This window comes from Microcebus murinus, chromosome 6 (genome assembly GCF_040939455.1).
Source record: "Microcebus murinus isolate Inina chromosome 6, M.murinus_Inina_mat1.0, whole genome shotgun sequence".
Lineage (NCBI taxonomy): Eukaryota > Metazoa > Chordata > Mammalia > Primates > Cheirogaleidae > Microcebus > Microcebus murinus.
Window position 1 is genome coordinate 47,041,061 of NC_134109.1, and position 19,711 is coordinate 47,060,771.

At 44.4% G+C, this 19,711-nt stretch overlaps 1 protein-coding gene across 4 annotated transcripts in view; it reads left to right on the forward strand.

Moving 5' to 3' along the window:
* The first annotated feature begins 13,512 nt into the window (after nt 1-13,512).
* The window catches only part of NIN (ninein), a 96,753-nt gene continuing 90,554 nt past the window's right edge, over nt 13,513-19,711 (forward strand). For all 4 annotated transcript variants that reach the window (XM_020285812.2, XM_020285819.2, XM_076004038.1 and 1 more), the window contains exon 1: nt 13,513-13,747. The gene's annotated coding sequence lies outside the window, so the exon portion shown is untranslated. The remainder of the gene's footprint in view (nt 13,748-19,711) is intronic.

Consider the following 19,711-nt stretch of genomic DNA (forward strand, 5'->3'; position numbering starts at 1 on the left):
TCTGTCAGAGATACTAACGAGATACTTAATAAGTTGTGATTAATTTACTCTAAATAATGCATTGAAGTGAGGACATTTTCAAAACATTATTTGGATTAAATTACATACTGTCCCAAGGCTCATCTCACCAACCAGGAAGTGTATGGAGTGGGCCGAAGTGAGTCTGTCCTTTCCAGTAACTGTTTAGTCATTGACATATCCTGCTCCCAGCCAGTTCCCTAGCAACCCAGGGTTCAGCCCCACATCTCAAGCTCTAGCCTTCACTTCATTGTTTGTAGTTACTATAGCTTTTGGGATGTCTACCAGTCAAAATAGACTGGATTTATCTGTGGTAACAAAAATAACAAAACTTGAGCAGCTAAAATGATAACGTTATTTCCTGTCCATGCCACAAGTCCACTGTGGGAGGGACAAGAAGGCCCCACTTACCATAGTCCCTGAGAAACAAGGCTGACAGAGGCTTCATCTCAGTGTGCTTCCCTGAGGGGAAGGAGGCATGTCAAACTGCATCTTGCCTCTAAAACTTTTGCCTAGAAATGTCCCATCATGGTTCATTGGTCCAAGCAAGACTAAGTCCCATGGCCAGACCAGGGCTTAAAAAGACAGGGCATGTACAATCTTCCTGCAAGGAAATATCCCAAATACTTAGGAACAATAATATAGGTGACTGAAGGAAAGAATTGAATGAAAATGAGCAGAAAACTCATCTAAAGGCAGTTTAAACAAGTAAGGGGTTATTTTCTCACACACAACAAGGAGGCTAGACATGGATCAAGATCCAAGTGTGGTAAATTTAGCAGTTCAAAGATGTCTTCAGGGACACACTTGACTTCCATCTTTCTACTTTGCCATCCCTAAGATATTGGCACTATCTCCCTTCATGGTTACAAGATGGCTGCAGCAGCATCAGACATCACGTGCAGACCGACAATATCCAGAGAAGAACAGTGGTGTTTCTTGCCATTAGTCTCGTGTTGTTGAGAGAATCTTTCCCAGAACCCCCAGCTTGCTTCCCCTTGGGTCCCACTGGCCAGAATTAAATCATATGTCCATGACCTAGCCAGTCACTGGCAAAAGGATTAAGACTACCATCCAGGATGAGAAAAAGCCTATTTCCCCTGTGAACAGACAATTTTGGTTTCTGTAAGAAATATGGCACTGAACATAAGCAATCAGGTAAATGTAATCTAGTCTCGCCAACTAGAGTAAGGTCTTTTATTCAGAGCATAAATAAAGAGGGACCACAATGTCCCTTCATGAAAAGCTTTTATTTGTGCTTATGTAATTATTCACAGTGGAATAAATATGGAGAAATAAAGCAAGCAAAACAGGCATTTAATAGGGAAGGATCATTTACCGAAGAGTCAGGGAAACAAGAAACTACTTTGGATTGATATTACATCCGTCTCAAAAGAGTTGACCAAAAGAATTCACCACTCCCTGCTTTGACCCCCCAACTATTGCCTAAACCTTCTTCATCTTTTCACCTGCCACACTTTATTGCCTTTATCTGTGTACCTCTCTGTCTCCACCTGCAAGACTGTACGCTCCTTGAAAATACAGTCTGCTTTATCTTTTTATTATTGTGCATGGTAAGAACAGTAATGGCTAAAATCAATTGATCGCTCACGGTGACCCAGAGCCTTAAGTTCTAAATGAATTAACTCTGGTAATCCTCACAACATCCTGTGAGGCATGTGTTCTTAATATCTATGTATTTAAGTGAAGAGATGGTGGGTCAAAAAGTTAAGTCACTTGACCAAGCGTACACAACTATTAAGTGGGAGAGTTGGATTTCAAATGAAGGCAGCCTAAGTGGGTTAGGCTTAGCACATTTGCCCAAGAAATGGGGTGAACCTGGTATGCTTGAATATACAATATGAAGATAAGAGAAAACAGGGGTGGAGAACAAGTGATATTATCTTTTATTTACGTGTAGAATCTGAAATCAAGTATGACAGACTTGCATTCTATGAGGGTAAAGATCATGTATGTTTCACTTGTTGTACGCTATCTCCTGCTCCTAGTACAGTTCCTATGCACAGTTTGTATTCCTGGGGGTAGTGAAGGGAGGGGGGGGAGGAATGTAAGGAGGGAAGGAAGGAAGAGATCGAATGAATAAACACAACTACCACCTTCCTTCTCTTGTTTTCTGTTTTTTCTATCATTTCTTTCTCCATTATTTCCATGCATAAATTTGCTTCTGAGACCTATATCGGCGTATTTAGGACAGGAAGAAGTGTTAGAGTCTCCAAGTATTAAGGGTTCTCAAAGAGAACAATATATTGTCTTTTTTTAGTGAGTAGGGTCTCACTCTGTCCTCCTAGGCTGGAGTGCAGTGGCGCAATCACAGCTCACTATAGTCTCAAACTCCTGGGTTCAAGTGATCCTCCTGCCTCATCCTCCCAAAAACCTGGGTTATCGGCACGTGCTACCATGTCTGGCTAATTTTTAAAATCTTTTTTAGAGATGAGGCCGTCTCTCTGTTTCCCAGGCTGGTCTTGAACTTCTGGCCTTAAATATTACCCTGCCTCCACCTCAGGCTCCCAGGAAGTATAGGCCTAAGGCACCTGGCAAAGAGAAGAATTTAAATGTAACATTGTTACAGAGCGTTAAGGCCTCTCAGCTACCCTATAATTCTTTGGTGTTTGAAACAATGTATCTTATATAAAGTAGACTTTTTCTCAAACTGAAACATTTTTTAAGAATTTGGGGCAATGGAACAACAACAAAAGAGATCCTGTCTATTAAAAAATAAATAAATAAACAAAAATTTCAACTTGTGCCAGGTGTGATGGCTCACATCTGTAATCCTAGCACTCTGGGAGGCCAAGACTTGAGGATGGCTTGAGGCCAGGAGTTCCAGACCAGCCTGTGCAAGAGGGAGACCTCGTCCCTACAAAAAATAGAAAAATTAGCCAGGCATGGTGGCACATGCCTACAGTCCTAGATACTTAGGAGGTTGAAGTAGGAGGATGGTTTGAGCCCAGGAGTTTGAGGTTGCTGTGAGCTATGATGATGCCACTGCACTCTAGCCTGGGTAATAACAAGACACTGTCACACACACACAAAATTGGACTTGTGCTTTTTCGTCTAATTATGCACTGCTAAAATGTCAGCACAATGCAGAGATGCCAGTTCCTACATGAGCATATTGATTTTTTAAAAAATCAATCCAGGGTCATAAGCAAATGACAGCAATAATTAAGGGCCAAGAAATAGCCACTGTCAGTTAATAGGACTACTGCTCCAATAGCCCCTCTATAAAAAGCTGGTTACATTAGACAGATAATAGGCTGCAAATACTAAAAGCACTATTTTTCTTTTGCTTTCAGCAGCATTGTCATAGGACTTTGCTTTCAGAGATTGCTCCAAACAGCTGTATAGATTTGACATATCAGATCTAATCTTTAGACCACATAGACTCTCCACTTTAGTTTTAGTCAGCAAAGTAAAATCATGGTGAAACTAAAGCATTGCATTTTTGTCATTGGTGAATTTTAAGTGTTCTTATTCCGAAAGGGTGCCTAAGTTTTCTGTTGTTGATTTTGTCATTTTGACTCCCATCTAGAGAGCTCATTTTCAAAAGTATCTCTTTGCTCTAACCTTGAGAAAAACTTTATGAATATCTGAATATCCTGAAATTTTTTGTTTGTTTTTCATTCTCTAATTACTTTCAGATTCCATTCAAATTTCTTTGAGTTAGTGGGGATTTTTTTCAAGTATCTCTTATATCAACCTATCCAAAAAATGAACGGATTGACTTTTCTGCAGTCTGACTTTCCTCTCCAGGCTCCTTTCTCTTGGTTGATGGTACCGTCATCCATTCTGATCCAACCCAACAACTCGGCTACCTGTATCCAATTAGTTGCTGAGTCAAATCATTTGATTTCTATCTAGATCCATTGTTTTCTTTTCATTCTCATCTCAAGGACCCTAAATCAGTCCCTCATCATCCCCTCCTGGAATATTGCCATGACCCTCAATCTGGCTGCTTCTCTATGTTTATTATCTTTCCAACACCTTTTTTATATTTTCATTCAATTATTTTCCTGAGAGAGTAATTTATCATATTTCTCCCCTGCTCAAAAACCTACAGTGGCTCACTATTGCCAATTTTTTAAAAGTTCAAACTCTTCAATGACAATCAAGACTCTTCTTTGGTTAGTCACAACCCACTTCAGCAGCCTCATGCCCTACCACTCCTCACCATTACCTTCGTTCTTCCTTCCTATATGGATTTTCCCCAGACTTACGATATTTCTCAACTCCATCTGTCTGGCAAAATCCAAATTGCCTTTCAAGGCCTCTCTTTCAAATGCCCTGTCCTTTTATGGCATCTTCCTTGATCTCCACGCAGGATTCATCACTCCTTTCTGTGCCCCCATGGCACTTTGTTCATGTTCACAGTACCCCCTTGTCAGGTTCCCAGAAGCAGACCCTGAGAGGAGGATTTGTAGGGAAGGGTTTTGTTAAGGAAATGCTCCCAGAAGAGACACGGAAATGAATGAGGGAAGTAAGACATGGAAGGAAAAGAGACGAAGCAAGGGTGAGAATGTGGTCAAAGTCCCAAGGGAGTAGCTTAGCTCAATTCCATCGGGAAACTCCAGACATTGATTTATGTCCTTCTGTAAGGCAGTTAGCTGGGCTTGCTTTCTCCCACACTGAGTGGTCACCGGCTAGGGATTAAGCTGCCAAGCACTTTCAGCTCTGTGCCTCTATGCACAGTAACCCAAGGACGGCCACCAAAAGAGAGTCATAGATGCAGGCCAGTGGCAGCAAAAGCACATCAGAGCTGATGGGAGAGACACCCAAATGGTAAATGGGATCCCAGAGCATCTGGGAGGAGGCAGACAGTGTCAGCTACGCTCCTAGTATAGTCTGCCTTGTGTCACCTGAATCATGAACAGTTGTCCCCTCCCCCAGCCGGTGGATGGTGAGCTGCTTGTGGGCAAAGGCCACTTCTTAGGCGGAAGTGCTGATCCTTGCCGTCCCTACAGCAAGCAGGCTATCACTTTGCACCTGGTGAGTGCTTAAATAGCATTTATTGATTCAAATTGAATACTTCTTATACAACATTTCGCTACTACTAATCATTTTGCTGATTTTTTTTTTTTTTTGTCATAGCTGGGTTTTAGCTCAGTAATAAAAGACATGACTTCTGGAGTTTCAAACCTCAAAACTTCAACTTTTTACCTCGCACTTTTCTTCCTGGGGCAACAACTTGCTCAGCACATCTCTTCTTCAATTCCAAGACAGGCTGCCTGCTCTGCTCAGTCAAGAATGCCAACCCAAGAAACATTTTTGAAAGATCACAGTCAGCGTCATTGCCAAAAGAAGACATTCTTGGCACACAAAGAGCCTGGTTCAATATGAGATACCAGATGGTGATTTCAACTTCAGCTAAATTCCTGCTGAAAAGTGTTTGAACTGCAGATGAGAAAAGCTTCTATGACAAATTTCCAAGTGTTAGAAGCTTCAGAGGAAAATGGCAAGTGCGGATACGCCTCCCCACTGCAGCACCACCGACCGCATGCACACTTCCCAGACAACTACTACCTGCACCTTGCAGCTAAGATTTCCACACAGACGCCTTTGCTTTTTAAGGAGACTATAAACCTTGATTTGACTCTTACTAATTTTAAAGTATATTAACTGAGTCCATTGAAACCAAATACTATTTGACTAACATGCTGTGCTTTTTCAAAGAGTGTGTCCCCTAGGCCGGGCGCGGTGGCTCACGCCTGTAATCCTAACTCTCTGGGAGGCCGAGGCGGGCGGATTGCTCGAGGTCAGGAGTTCGAAACCAGCCTGAGCAAGAGCGAGACCCCGTCTCTACTATAAATAGAAAGAAATTAATTGGCCAACTAAAAATATATATACAAAAAATTAGCCGGGCATGGTGGCGAATGCCTGTAGTCCCAGCTACTCGGGAGGCTGAGGCAGCAGGATTGCTTGAGCCCAGGAGTTTGAGGTTGCTGTGAGCTAGGCTGACGCCACGGCACTCACTCTAGCCTGGCCAACAAAGCGAGACTCTGTCTCAAAAAAAAAAAAAAAAAAAAAAAAAAAAGAGTGTGTCCCCTTAGCATTGGCAATAACCCTCTGTCTCCTCTACTAATAATTCCATCGTTAAGCCACTTTATAATCAGTGTGTCTCCTCTCCCTAAATACCTCCAGATTGCAGGAGATACATGTGAAGCATAAATTGATGGTGCTCTGCCCAGATGCCCTTCGATCCCTTTTACTGGTTCTGGGCACCCTTGTCCCAGCTTCAGCGTGCTTTGTTTTCCTAACGATTAGCTCCTGCAACTGTGTTCAGATTTCCCTTGGACTACTGGGGTTTCACCATTTGCACGGAGACTTGGAGTGCCTAGGAGTTTACTGTGATCCTGAGGCACCAACAGCCAATGACTTACACCAGTCAGTGCAGGAGATTGAAGCCCAGCTCCCCTGACGCAAGTCAGGGCAAACTCTCAGATGGAATTTATGCTCCAGAGCGCCACTCAGCATTAGGCTGAGGCTGGGACTTCGCCCAAAATGACTCCTTTGCTTGGCTTCTTCCCTCCTCCTTTCTCTGTCTTGCTCCTCCCTACCAACATTGCCCTTACATGGTTTTCCTGTAACGTATCTTAAATTCAACTCCCGCATCCAAATCCTCATCTCAGGGGTGGCTTCTGAAACTGACCTAAGAGATTCTGGGCCATGAAAAAATTCAAGGAGTATCGTGCTAATACAGAAAATATAAATTTTTTCTAGAGCAAGGAATATATGCATACCTACTTATCAACAAAGGTCTCAGAAGAAAATAGTGGACAAACTCAAAGTAGGCATTTGGAGATTAGTTAATAATAAAGGGACTCTTTATAATAATAATAATAATAATAATAAAGGGACTGAGTACAGAGGAATAAGAATAGTGCCTGTCTGGAAGCTGGTAACTGGGGGTGCCATGGCCAACCCTAAGCCTCACTGGCCAGAGGAGGGTGCGGCTTTGACAGCTGGTGGCTGAGTTGTGTAGAGAGGGCTGTGTGACAGGAGCTGTGATCTTAAAGGTTGCAGCAGCCTGCAGAGACCTGATAGGGAGCGAGCTGAGTAAATAAACACCTCAACCTCATGCTCTACCTCCCTCCAGTCTTTTTGTCCAGTGATCCCATCAGCTGAACCTAATGGGACACCAGGACTTGAGGGACCCTGTTAATGTAGTACATCTAGGTTGGCCTCTTAAGGCATGGAGCAGGTGGAGAAGAGCAAAGAAAGGATCTGAAGGGGCAGTCAGAAGCTGTCCAACACACCTACCTGCCTGTCTTTAAACTCACTCTCTCTCTCTCTCTCTCTCTCTCTCTCTCTCTCTCTCTCTCTCTCTCTCTCTCTCTCTCTCTCTCGCCTGTTCTTGATTTTGACCTACGACCAGATACACATAAATAGGCACTGCTTTCCTTTCTACTGATCTTGTTTCCTTCTATCTTATTTGCATTTTGAGGGACCCAGAGATAGGATGGATAATGTAGGAGAAGAGAAGCTCAATGATCAAGAATCAGACAAAATACATTTTTATTAAAGTCTGAGTATGGCATCTGGGTATGGCAGCATTAGCCCCAACACTTCAGCCTCTAAGACAGTTTCTGTAGACTGAAACATGACTCACAGAGCCCACTGCCATAACATTGATCACCACTTTGACCTCAGTATTTTGGTGCAACGAGGTCTAAACTATATCCTTAGACAATCATACTTATTCGCTCACAACTGAAAACAAAATGCAAATCAAACAATCTCTATGTTGCTTTTTGTAATGCCATACCTAATTGCTGTCTCATCAGTCCAGGTGCAAAAATGCCCTCATTATTCAGCTCACTCCCAAATGTCCTCATTACCAGAAGCAATGCTCTCTTCCTGTTGCTCTCATTTTCTCTTTTTGAAATGGTCATTTTTCCTGCATTTTGGCTTTGGCTGGATTCAGAATATAAGGCACTACAAAATGTGCAAGTGGAAGAAGAAAGGTCACTCAGTTATTTCAAGACCTTTGAGGTTAATCATGAAAAACAGCATGGGTCCTGCGGGCGCTGGCAGGAGCTGGTGTGGGTGGGAGGAGGGTGGAAGAGGGAGAAGGACCCCTCCCTCGAGGCCCTGGAGGACAGGCAAGGCCCAGCAGCCACTGCCTTCTGGCCTCCAACCCTCTCTGTGCCGGGCACCCCACGGACACTGACACCCCGAGTAGAAAACAGGTGGGGAGCGCTTTAATGAGTGGCCTGTTGGGTAGTCATTTCTAAGTATTAAAATAGTATACATTGGCCCATTTTTCTTCTGAAATTTTATTTTTAAAAATACTTTTAAGGGACCAAAGGGCTTAGAGGATGGTGATTTTTAAAAAAATGTTTTTCAACACTGTGTTTCATTGCATAGCAGCTGTTTGGGTCAGCTACGAATTCTCTCAGGAGGTTAGCACCAGTGGAGACCAGCCCAGGCCTAGGGGTGTGATATCAAACCCGGGTTCCTTTTAACAATAACAGAACTGGGTTGGAAAAGTTCAGAATCCACTTCTTGTTCTAACACTGTACTTATGTGGCAGCCATTGGCCCCATGTGGCTACTCTGAATTGAGACATGCTACAAGTACACACCAGGTTTCAGAGACTCAGTACAAAAACAAATGTAAAATATCCCACTAATATTTTTTATTCATTGCATGTTGAAATGATAACATTTTGGAGTATATTGGGTCAAATAATTTCTAAAAATTAATTTTATGTGTTTTCACTTTAAAAATGTGGCTACAAGAAAATTTTGAATTATACACATGACTCACATTGTATTTCTACCGGACAGAACTGTTTTAAAATATATGTTTCTGGGTTCCCATTTCTTTTTTGTGTACATCAAATTCTAGAAAATTCAAAGTAGTCTTGCTTGGGAAACAAATGTTACATCATTTTACATTCAAATGTCTTTTTTTAAAGTAAAGATTTCATGTCATTTTGGTTAAGTGTTTAAGAGTGTGTGAGGGGAAGGAACACCAATGTTTCTTAAACTAAAATTTCATTTCCTTCTCCTTTGAATGAAGCTGTAATGGCAGTCTTTTGGCATTTATATTCTTTAAAACAGTAGAACATTTCCAGAATTCAGCTGCGTGAAAAGAGATAGTTCCAAAAGTGAAGATCAGCCCACCCCTACCCCATGCACACACATGCACCATCTCTTCTCCACGTGAGTGCCGAATATTTGGAAAGTACCTAAATGCTCAGCCTGTGAGATCCCAAAGACACACGTGCAATAACCACTTCCTGCTGTGCCGTAAGTGCTGGGCCAAGTAAGGAGCAGTGGACAGAGACCAGGCATCCATCATGCCTCAGGACTGACGATCAAACAGAAAGAGCAGCAGAGGGTAGACCCAGAGTTCACGAGCGCAGAGTAGAGGGAGGGGAGGCTGCCTGTGGATATTGAGGACACACGCACTTGCATTGGTCAGGTAGGGCCTTGAATGTCAGGAAAAATATCTAGAACCTGATACAAAAGGCAATGGTCAGAATAACCTGCTGGAAGCCATGTTTAGGAGAAATCATTGCTCTCTTCTCTGCCACACTATACTATGTGTATGTCTCCCAACTGGGGCACCTGATTAGAATTCAATCTGAATTGATTGAATTAATTAGAATTCAATCTGATGCCACCTGACATCATTTCTTACTCTCTCACGTGTGCGTAGTTTTGCTTCCCTAAGGGAGAATGACACATTCCTCAATCAGGGCTGGGAACCTGGCCTTGAGGCCACAAGTGGCCTTGTGGATCCTTGAGTGCAGGCTTTTGACTGAATCCAAATTTTTTTATTAAAAGGATTTGTTCTGTAAAGTTTAGATTCACTGGAGGGGCCACACTTGGGGGTCTGGAGGGCCATATATGGCCTTGAGGCTGCAGATTTCCTTGAACATCTTACGACTTTCAGGATAGTACTAGGCACAGAGTAGGCTTACTTAAAAAAATAAATTGTATAGAATTCAATTTTCCTCTTCTTTCACATACTTCATGAGGAAATATTAAGAGACAATCCTAACTTATAATGAGGGTCCCCCAGGGGCAATAGTATAAGTGAGTTTGCCTTCTGTCCCTTTCCCCTCCCTTTTCTGTGGTTTTCTCTTCTTCCTGGGTTCTTAACCACCAACATTCTGCTGCTGAAACTCTTAGCCCTTGACCTGCATGTCTGGAACCCAAATTTCCCCCTTTATCCTTTTGCCATCAATCTTCCTTAGGGCCTTGGGGAGAGTGTGATGTCCTTTCTTTCACTCAGACAGTCTTCGGGCCAGACTATAACTGCTTTAACCATTTGGCCTTACAGGTTCTTCAACTTACCTAGAAACTAAAGTTCAGATGGTCAGAGAAATAACAAAGACATCTATCAAAGAAGGTTAGAAGGAGCTGGGAGTTGCTACATCAGTGACAGGCTATTTGGCTATTCTGTGAATAGGAAATAACTTATACTCAGCTGTGACTTGGGACAGGGTAGACTGAGTCTGGTTAGAGCTGTAGGCTTTCCTTGAACAGCAAAAAAAGTAACTCTTCAGATATCAGGAAATTTACAAAGCCTGAATTCATAATTCATATTCTCTGTCTGTTTCTCTCTCTCTCTCTCATTTTGTTGTCCTTACCAAATTACTTCAGGGAGAAACAAAGATTCACTTTCTCTTCTCTTTTCTGGATTATTCTTCAGTTAACTTTTTAGAGCTTGAAACCATCTAAGAAAGCCAGTTCAGTACTGTGAAATGTAGCAGAAATGTCATATACAAATATTGCAAAGGATCCTGAGTCCTTAAACCAAGTTCTTTGTAAAGTGAGAGTTAAAATCAGAGACAGATAAACTGCAACAGATAAGAATGAAATTTGGTGTGTAAAGGGTATTGACTCTGGGTAAACATTTACATTTCTTTTTGTTTTTTCTTATATCGTCTGCATTGTAGAATTGGAGGTTGGCTGCTATATCTGCTGTTATTTTTTGTTTAATAGAGAAAAGGTCAAGTGATAGTTCCTAAGGGAAGTCCTTGCTTTTTCCCTATGACTCCAGTAGGGACTGAGATTAATCATTTGCCCAACGACAGGCACATTGTGTTGAAGAAATGATCTTTCGTGGTAGGCTTGTTCTTGCCAGCCCACGCCACTCAGTAACCATGCTCCAGGCTCTTCGCTCCTTTGTAGTGAGGCTGGAAGTGATCCCAGTTCCCAGTCCCCGCACTGACTCCACCCCATTCACTCCTCTCAAGAAAGCGTGTCTTGTATTTTTCAAATTACACAACCCCCAGCAATTCTGATCTTCCTCCACAGGGAGTGAAGGCCACCTGTGAATATCCCCTGCCCCCGCCCCCAAATCACTGCTTTAAAGCTAATGAGCAATCTCACCCTTAAGGATTCTTGCAGGTTAAAAAGGGATGCTTGGAGAAATAACCAGTAGAATGAGGCTCCCATGGCAGAGATTAGATGAAACAAGGAAGACACCTCTTCATTTTTACCTTCCAAGACTGTTGGCTATTTTAGTATACAGTGAGCATTATTCTTTTATCTATAAGACGACACCTATGTAAGTATCCTGGTGACGGGTTAGCCATCCTCTCAATGATTCTGTGTGTGTGTTATGTAATTATTACTGGACTGACAACCATGTGCACAGTACATGAGTGTGTACTTATCCAAGAGCATTAAGAAAGGAGAGAGGAGCATGAACCTCTTCTGTTTCTTATTCTCCAGGCGCACTGTGTCGAAGGAAGAGAGCGTGGGTTTTAAAATAAGACTGGTTTGCTTTAAATTTTTAAAACATTTTTTAGATAACTGTAGATTCACATGAAATTGTAAGAAATAATAGAGAGACCCCCTATAGACACTTCACCAATTTTTTCTCAATGGTAATATTTTGCATAACTCTAGTGCTACATCACAATCAGGAAACTGACATTAATGAAGTCCAAAGCCTTATTCAAATTTCACCAGTTTTACATGCTCTCTATTGTGTGTGTTATTTAGTTCTATACAATTTCGCCGCATTTGTGATCTGCTTTTGAATCTCAGCTCTGACCAGCCCTTGCTGTGTGATCCTGAGCAAGGTCTTTAACTTCTGGGAGATTGTTTCCTCATTTGCAAATGGGTATAGGTCTGCCTCCCTCCGAAGGGTGGTGTAAGGATTGGGGATGATAATTTCTGTCATTTCCAGCACACTGGATTCTCACTGAATGCTCGTTTCCTTCTTGTCTACTGCTTGTTCTCTCAGTAGCACGGGACTTATCCCCAGTTTCTTGCTAAAATAACCAGACTTGTGAGTTGTAATAAATCAGGCGAAGCCCTTCAGCCCCAAAGCTGCCACCGCCTCTAGGCCTGGCCGAGGGATCCCGTTGGACTGCATTGAGATGACAAGTACAGGGATGGCGAGTAAGAAAGCGGAGACTTAGGGGAGCTGTGGAGTGGGGGTAGGAGGAGGCAGTAAACACCGAGCAACCGTTGGCCCGAGAACCACCAACTCCAAGGAGTTTCCGTCCCGTGTGGCGTGTGACCGAGGGTTGGTTGTACCCTCGGAAGGCTGCGCAGGGGGCGGGAGCCTATGAGGACGCGGTGGGCAGGTGCGGAAGGCAGTCTAGACCTGGTAGAAGGGTCGCACCGACGCCAGAGGGTTCAGAGTCAAGTCTAGAGCCCTCCCCCCCCACTGGACTTGCCCTCCAATGACCGCCAACCGGCACCCGAGGGCTGGGAACCTCGGGGCCAGCTGGGAGCAAAAGAGGCTCCCGAATCCCGATCTTAAGGTCCCGCTGGCTGGAGGCGGGGGCCTCTCCTCTGCGCAGCGCCCTTGCGGGTGGGGGTCCAGGGTGCCGGGTTCGTGCGGGCGCATTGGCAAGGGGCCGAGTGGTGGACGCGACAGCCCCCGCCCGGCGGCGACCTCGGGACACTGGTCTCCTACGCCCGCACCCCGAGCCCTTGCGTCTCCAAGTTCGAATCTCCGAGCAGGGCTCGGCGGGAAGGGCGCATCCGCCAGGGCCCGGGCGGCGCCTCCCGCTCCTCCCTCAGCTGCAGGAGCCGCGCGGGCCGCAGAGGAGGAGCCGCGCCCCGGCCCGCGTCGCCCTGGCTCCTCCTCCCCGCGCGGGCCCGGCCCTTCCTCCCCGGCGTCCAGAGCTCCGGGTGGCCGCGGCCGAGCCGGGAGCCGAGCGCGCTGGGCGCGGCCGTCCCGCCGCCGCCGCCGCCGAGCCGGGAGTGCGCCAGCGGCCATGGTTCCCGCGACGGCGCCCGGCGCCTGAGCCCCGGGACGCGGTGAGTGAGCCCGACCCCCGGGACCCCAACCCGCGGCCTGGAGGTGGCCGGGGACGACCGGGCACCGGGACGCGCCGGGGCTTCCCCTTCCGGGCCGGGGGCCGGGGCGCGCGCAATCCCCGCGGGCGGGGAGGAAGCGGCGGCCGGGCCGGGCGCTGCGGGCACGGGGCGGGAGGGGGCGGCCGGGGGCGGGGCGCGCCGGGACGCGGGCGGGGCGGGCGGGAGGGAGGATGCGCGCTGCAGCCCGCGGCCCCGGAGAGCCGCGCTTTTGTAAGAGCTGCCCCTTACATATGGAAATGACGCTCGCGCGGAGCCCCATTCGCGTCCTTTTGAAGGACGCCCGCCCGGAACCGCGGCGCCGGCGGCGAAGTATTGTCCCGCGGCTCCTGCCCTAACAAAGCGTCCTCCTCCGCTCCGCAGAGCTCCGGAGGCGGGCGGCCGGCTGCGCGGGCGCTCCGAGAGGCCGACAGAAGGTAGGCGCGGGCGGCGGGGGCCCTGGAGATGCTGCCTGGGGACACAATGGGGCGTCTGAGGTTTCTGGCGGTGGCGATGATGGGCAGGCGGGTCGGAGGCGGGTCGGGGACGCGTCGCAGGTTGCAGGGACCTGGGCCGCACCTCCGCCTCCCGGCCCGGCGGCGCCGCGGGTCCCGGCACCTCCGCCACTCCCGGGGCCCCCGCCGGCAGCCCCGAGCTGAAAGCCGCTACTGTATGCTGCGCCAGGGGCGAACTTGAGTCGCAGAGGGAGCAGAAAAGGTGGTTGTTCTGTTGGCTGGTGCCACCCACCCAGACAGCCTTGTGATTGAGGAGCGGAGGAGAGCTGCGCGGGGAAAGCCGAGGTGTCAGCCTGGGCTGAGTAGCGGAGAGCCGTCTGAAGCCCGGAAAGGGCGCGGGATCAGTGCGTGCGGACAGGCTTTCCCGGTGCAGCTACTGAGGACGGGGAAAGAGCAAAATGACACTCGGGTATCGCCCAAAAGCCCTCATCTCCAGACCAGCGGAATGGGAATGTGGAGGGCCGGAGAAGGAAGGTTCCAGGGGCTGGGCTTCTGAAGTTGCCAAACTGGCCCCTGACAAAAAGACACCGTTGATCAAGGAAACAATCCCCACTTATAGCTCTTTCTGTGAAATTACAAGAGAGAGAGACAGGAAGACGTGTTTTTCCTAGCCCCAGCCCTGACAACCCAGGGTTAAGGTACAAATAAAATGGGAGCTGGAAAGTCTGTCCTACCGTAGATCATGTTTCTAGACACCTACGATATTATGAGATCTGCTTTCTTCACTTGTCTGGGACAGATCCTCTCCTGGTGTTGAGGCATTCCTGAGATGAGCTTGCCATACGACTCAACTCCTGAATTTATGAAACCGAAACAGATTTCATAGATGTCTTTTGTGACAGCCAGGGTAGCTTTGGAGGATAAGAATCCTGATAAAGTTCATCACAGCACAGGAGCTGAACTCCTGGGACCATCAGTGGTCGCTCAACTAGGTCCCTTAAATACCGTAACACAAATTTACATCAGCTGACACGCTTCCCGAGGCTTGGGAAAAGGCTGTGAGAAAGCGCACTTGTTCTGTCAGCTTAATTTTATCTTGAGTCTTCTCTGGTGATGAGCATATTATGTAGGTGGCTGCCCTGGAATATTGGTGGATCTTGCTCTGGAGTGGATGGGAGCTGTGAAAATTCCCAGGGTGTGTATAAGAGTAACATTACAGACCGGCTGGAATAAAAAAATGAGTTTCTGTGTTGTGGTCTGGTCAGCTGTTGACAGTTTCCTCAGTGAGGTGATGTGAACGGCCAGGGAGTTTGTTTGCAGATTTGTTTACTTTCACCTGTTCTCTCCCCAGCCTTTACAGGGAAGCATTTTGACCAGCAGTGTAGATAAAGAGTGGGACTTCCCAGTGTTGCAAAGGGATCGGACATCAGCAAAGATATTGCCAACTGAGGGAAAGACTTTACAGGGGGCAACGGAGAGGAAGCCATCATAGCACAGTTTTTGCATTAAAATGTCAAGGATCGGTCATTTTAATAGGCACTTGCTCAGAATGGTGTGGCTTCTTTTTTCTTATTCCTTTTTCATTTTAGATATGTAATGACCCTTAATATCAAACAGATGTTAACTGTCACAGAAGGGAATAGGGCTCCAATGAATTCTGAACAGCCAATCTTAATTTAATAGGCAGTATTCTTATCTTGAGTCAAATGTTCAAATAAATTGTTTTAAATGTCACTGCAAATGACTTTCTAAACATTTCCCCAGGCTTGATGCTTCCTTTTTATACTGATAATGAAAATACATTTTTGTCAGTCTTACATTGATAAGGGGTTGGCAAGTTTAGCCAGAGCATTTTAGAGGGATTCAAATAGCAGAAAGCCTTTTCAGGGGGGTTTATATTTATAGATACCAGTTCATTTGTAAGCCAATAAATAATGTGGTTTGAATTCTGGCTATTGAACTTGCATCTGTTGGGGAGGGACTTATGGAGAGATTATTGAAGCTTGTCTCTCTAAATAGGATAAAAAAGACATTTTTATCCTATTTACAAATAAAATAGAATTTTGAAAAGATTATGGGATTAGTTCACTTCTTTACTGCAATTTATATCAGCAATTGACAGTTTATTGAAGCTTTTGAATGGAAAAATTACAAAGCATCAATATCCTAATGCTCACTTTTTTAAAAGTTGAGAAAATATTGTTTATAGATGTAAGAAGAACAGCTCTTATACCCCAGGGAACTGTATTCATATCTTCAGTCATCCTAAATTAATTTGAGTAAATATGGCTCAAGAAGTAAAAGTTTTTAGCTTTCTCTTTTAAGAAAAAGCAACATTGTTACAAGCTTTCTCTTTTAAGAAAAGCAACATTGTTACAAGCTTTCCCTTTTAAGAAAAAGTAACAAATATACAGCTATGTTTTCTGCTTTTGTAATTTTACTTAGTAATTGATTACAGGCTAGAATGTGCATTGTGCTAGGCTAATGGGGTTTCCCCCCTCCAGCTGCCATGAGTTAACTACTTGATTGAGTGATCCACCTGCTATTAGGTGTAACAAAAGCCTGGATTTGCTATATCCCAGGATAGTAAAATACTAAATACTTGTTTACATTATAGAATAAATATTAGTAGGTTACCCTTAGTTAAATTAAATTTTACAGTGTAGTCAGCAAAGGTTGATATTTTCTTTCAAATTTATTTAATCTAACTTTTTTTTCCTGTGCAATGGCATTTAAGATTTTATATTATATTTTTGATCCACAGTTTTATTTACAGCGATACTGTTGTGCTTTTGGTATTCAGCCAGAGTGAGGTGCTGTCTGAGCAGAGAGGAGGTATCTGACAATAATCAGTTCGCTGCTGAGCAGTGATGAGTTTTGGCAGGAGTATTCTTCCTATAAACTCCTAAATGGCAGCAACTGCTTTTTTCTGTTGAGCTTTTGCTAAACTTGAATTTATTCTTGTCACTATTTCTTTTTGTACTGAAATTAGTCCAAAATGGTAAGCCTGGAAATCTTTGCAGCAGATTAAAGTATTTGCAGAAAAGAAAAAGAAACACTTTCATTTGATCGTTGACATTATTAGGCTCTGAGTTGCCAGTCAGGGAAAGCTAAAGGCATTGAATGGAAAGCTTTGCCAAAGCAGGGTTTATTGGTCTTTATCCCTTCGGCTCTCGAGTAACTAAATGAGTCGCTTGGTGGTCACTGCCTGGTCTGTGAAACCCCAAGAGCTATGTGTGAACACAGGTCCGAAAGTATCTATTACGTTGCCCTCTTAAGGAAAGCGATGCAGCGAGAGGGGCATCAGACAGTCTAAGGAGCTGTTCAGCTGCTGGACCATCTGGAAGGGAAATAAAAGGCCTGGGCTAGGGGCTCTGGCATTGTGCTTGTTTGTTATTTGGTTTTCATTTGCCAGACTTAGTCCCCTTTTCACTCCCTCCAAGCCAGAACAGACCTCCCCTTTGGCTGGGGTGCCATTCTTACAAGCTCCTTTCTGTTCCTTGGTTGAACACTGGAAAGTACATAAATTCACATATCCTCTTCATCATTCCAGCCGCACCTCCATCAGTTCTTTCACAGTCTCACTTGGCACTATGATTTCATCAGCTGGGGTAATGGACATCTCTATCAAGGTCTGCAGCATTTTGGCAGCCGTGTTTTGAGTTATTTGGAAGGAAAATGCTGCGAATAATTCTCATTATGGGTGGTTATTGGGTGGTAAATGTTTTGATTAATGGCTCTGTGCATCTGCCCCTTATTTACCATCCCTAGTTAGAACTCCTAAATATTGCCCACACTGGCCTTTTCATTCCAAAGGAGTCATAAAGCCTTCTAACAGTTTGGGAAGGGAGATGGTGAGGAGAGACCCAGGCTTATGGCAGCCTTCATAAAACTAGAATTGTTCTTTCTGGTTTGAAGGAGGGCTTATCACTCAAAACTCAACATTTTAAATTGATAAGATTCCTACCAGTGGTGGGTACCAGTTAGGGTTTAACTCTGGAAAGCACTGGATTGCACAGATTAGACATGTATTTATTTTAGAGAAGTAATTTAACAATTATCAGTTCCTAGGCAACACCTGTTATTGAAGATATGGGACTCTTCATGATCATTTTTATATAAAAAATTATTTCTTCCATTCTCTAAATCCCAAAGGTGCTTTAGAAAAAAAGAGAATGCTTATTCTGTCTGTGTATCCCTAGTGCCTTGTAGGCTATAATCATTCAGTAGATGATAAATGGGTTAAGGGAGATGAGGAGAAAGAACCCCACGCTCCCAATTCCAATTTGGAAAAGATTGTGGCCAAGGAGTATTCCTTGGTAGCTTCTAACACTCAGTACTGTTCGGCTGACTAACACATAAAAGTGGAGCCAAGTGGTTTGCCAATGGTGTCATCTCAGTGGTCCCATTCATCTGTTCTGTGTGCATGTGTAGGATTGAGACAGTATAATTTAGAGTCACACTAGAGTTCAAATCTTGGCTCCACCCCCATATTAAAAATGTTTAATTTTGCCAACCCCCAATATCTACATTTCGAATGTGAAAGTGATATCTACTTCAAATAATTGGGAAGACTAAATGAGATGATATGCACAACATGTTTAATATAAGCTGAACTCATAGTTTAAAAAATCATTTCTTCTGAATTCCCGGCTACACTCCATCCTTTTTGCTTTTATTTGACATTAAATTTATCTATTGTCTGCCCCTAAAGATCAAGGAAGCTCTTACATTACTTGCTGCCATTGTCATTTAGTAATATAATGATGTTTATGTACATAGTATATTCCCTGCCCATTCTTGCTTTCTGTTCTATGTCATTCTCCTGCTTTGCTTCTTTGAAGGTAGATCTATGTCTGATTGGCTTGTTTAAGCTACCCACTCCTTGGTTCACCCCTGCTTTGTAAACCGCAGGTATTCTCTCTTGGTGGTTTTCTCAATTCCCCTCTTGTATTAACTTTCTCTGGGATTAGCCAATCTCACTTGCTTGTCACATTTAACCCTCAGAGATACCCTTCCAGATGGGCATTGTTTTTCTCGTCCTATAATCGAGGGCACTGAGAAAATGTTTTAGTACACAGTCTCCTCCAAAGTTTCATCCTGTAACAAAAACTTGCAGCTGAAGTTTATGAATCCATTGAGTTAATTCCTAGCCCATTGAAGTAAACTTCAGATAGCTCTACACAGTGCAGTCTGGTAGTCGGTGTTGGTTTTCTACCTCTGTTGGTTATTTCTGAGACTGAAGATGCCTTTGAGAAAGGGCAGGATGGGGAAAGTGGCAGGGTGTATGTGGAAAAAATAGGTACTAAATGATTTTCATATGCTCTTTTCTATAGCCCTCATTTGGGGTAAGTTTCCTCCCCAAAATATCCATATACAAAGTCCATGATAGTTACTGAGTCGTGGTGTGAAGAACAGACTAACTGTACTATGCATTTGGGGGAAGATAAAAAAAAACAAAAACAAAAAACGTGGTGGATCTTTCCCTTAAAGAAATTTCTGCCAAGTAGGGAGGAAAAAAAAATTCCTGCACATGAAATTACTGATGAACATTTGGGGAATAATATTAACCAGTAAAAATGCATTCTGTGCCAGATGAGTACTGACAACTTGTCACCATGTGTAACATCTCCTGGATGTTTCAGTATGAGCATTTGTTCCACAGGGTTGGGGCTTCCCCCCCCCACCCTCCTCCAGTCAAATGTTTTTCTAAGCACAGTGTCTGGAGAAGGAGGGAGATAAAGGAGAGTTTTAAGAAGGAAAACTGCTATAAAATGAAAGAGATTTGATTTGGTGAAAATCCAGTGACCTCCCAAAGGGTGGGGTATGAGAGTTTATCAAATTTGGAGCAGCAGATAAGATCAGGAATTCTCAGTACATTGTTTTATTGCTCTCTTCTGTTGGTTTAGATGGGCAAATCCCCTTCCATTAAAACTAATCTTAAAA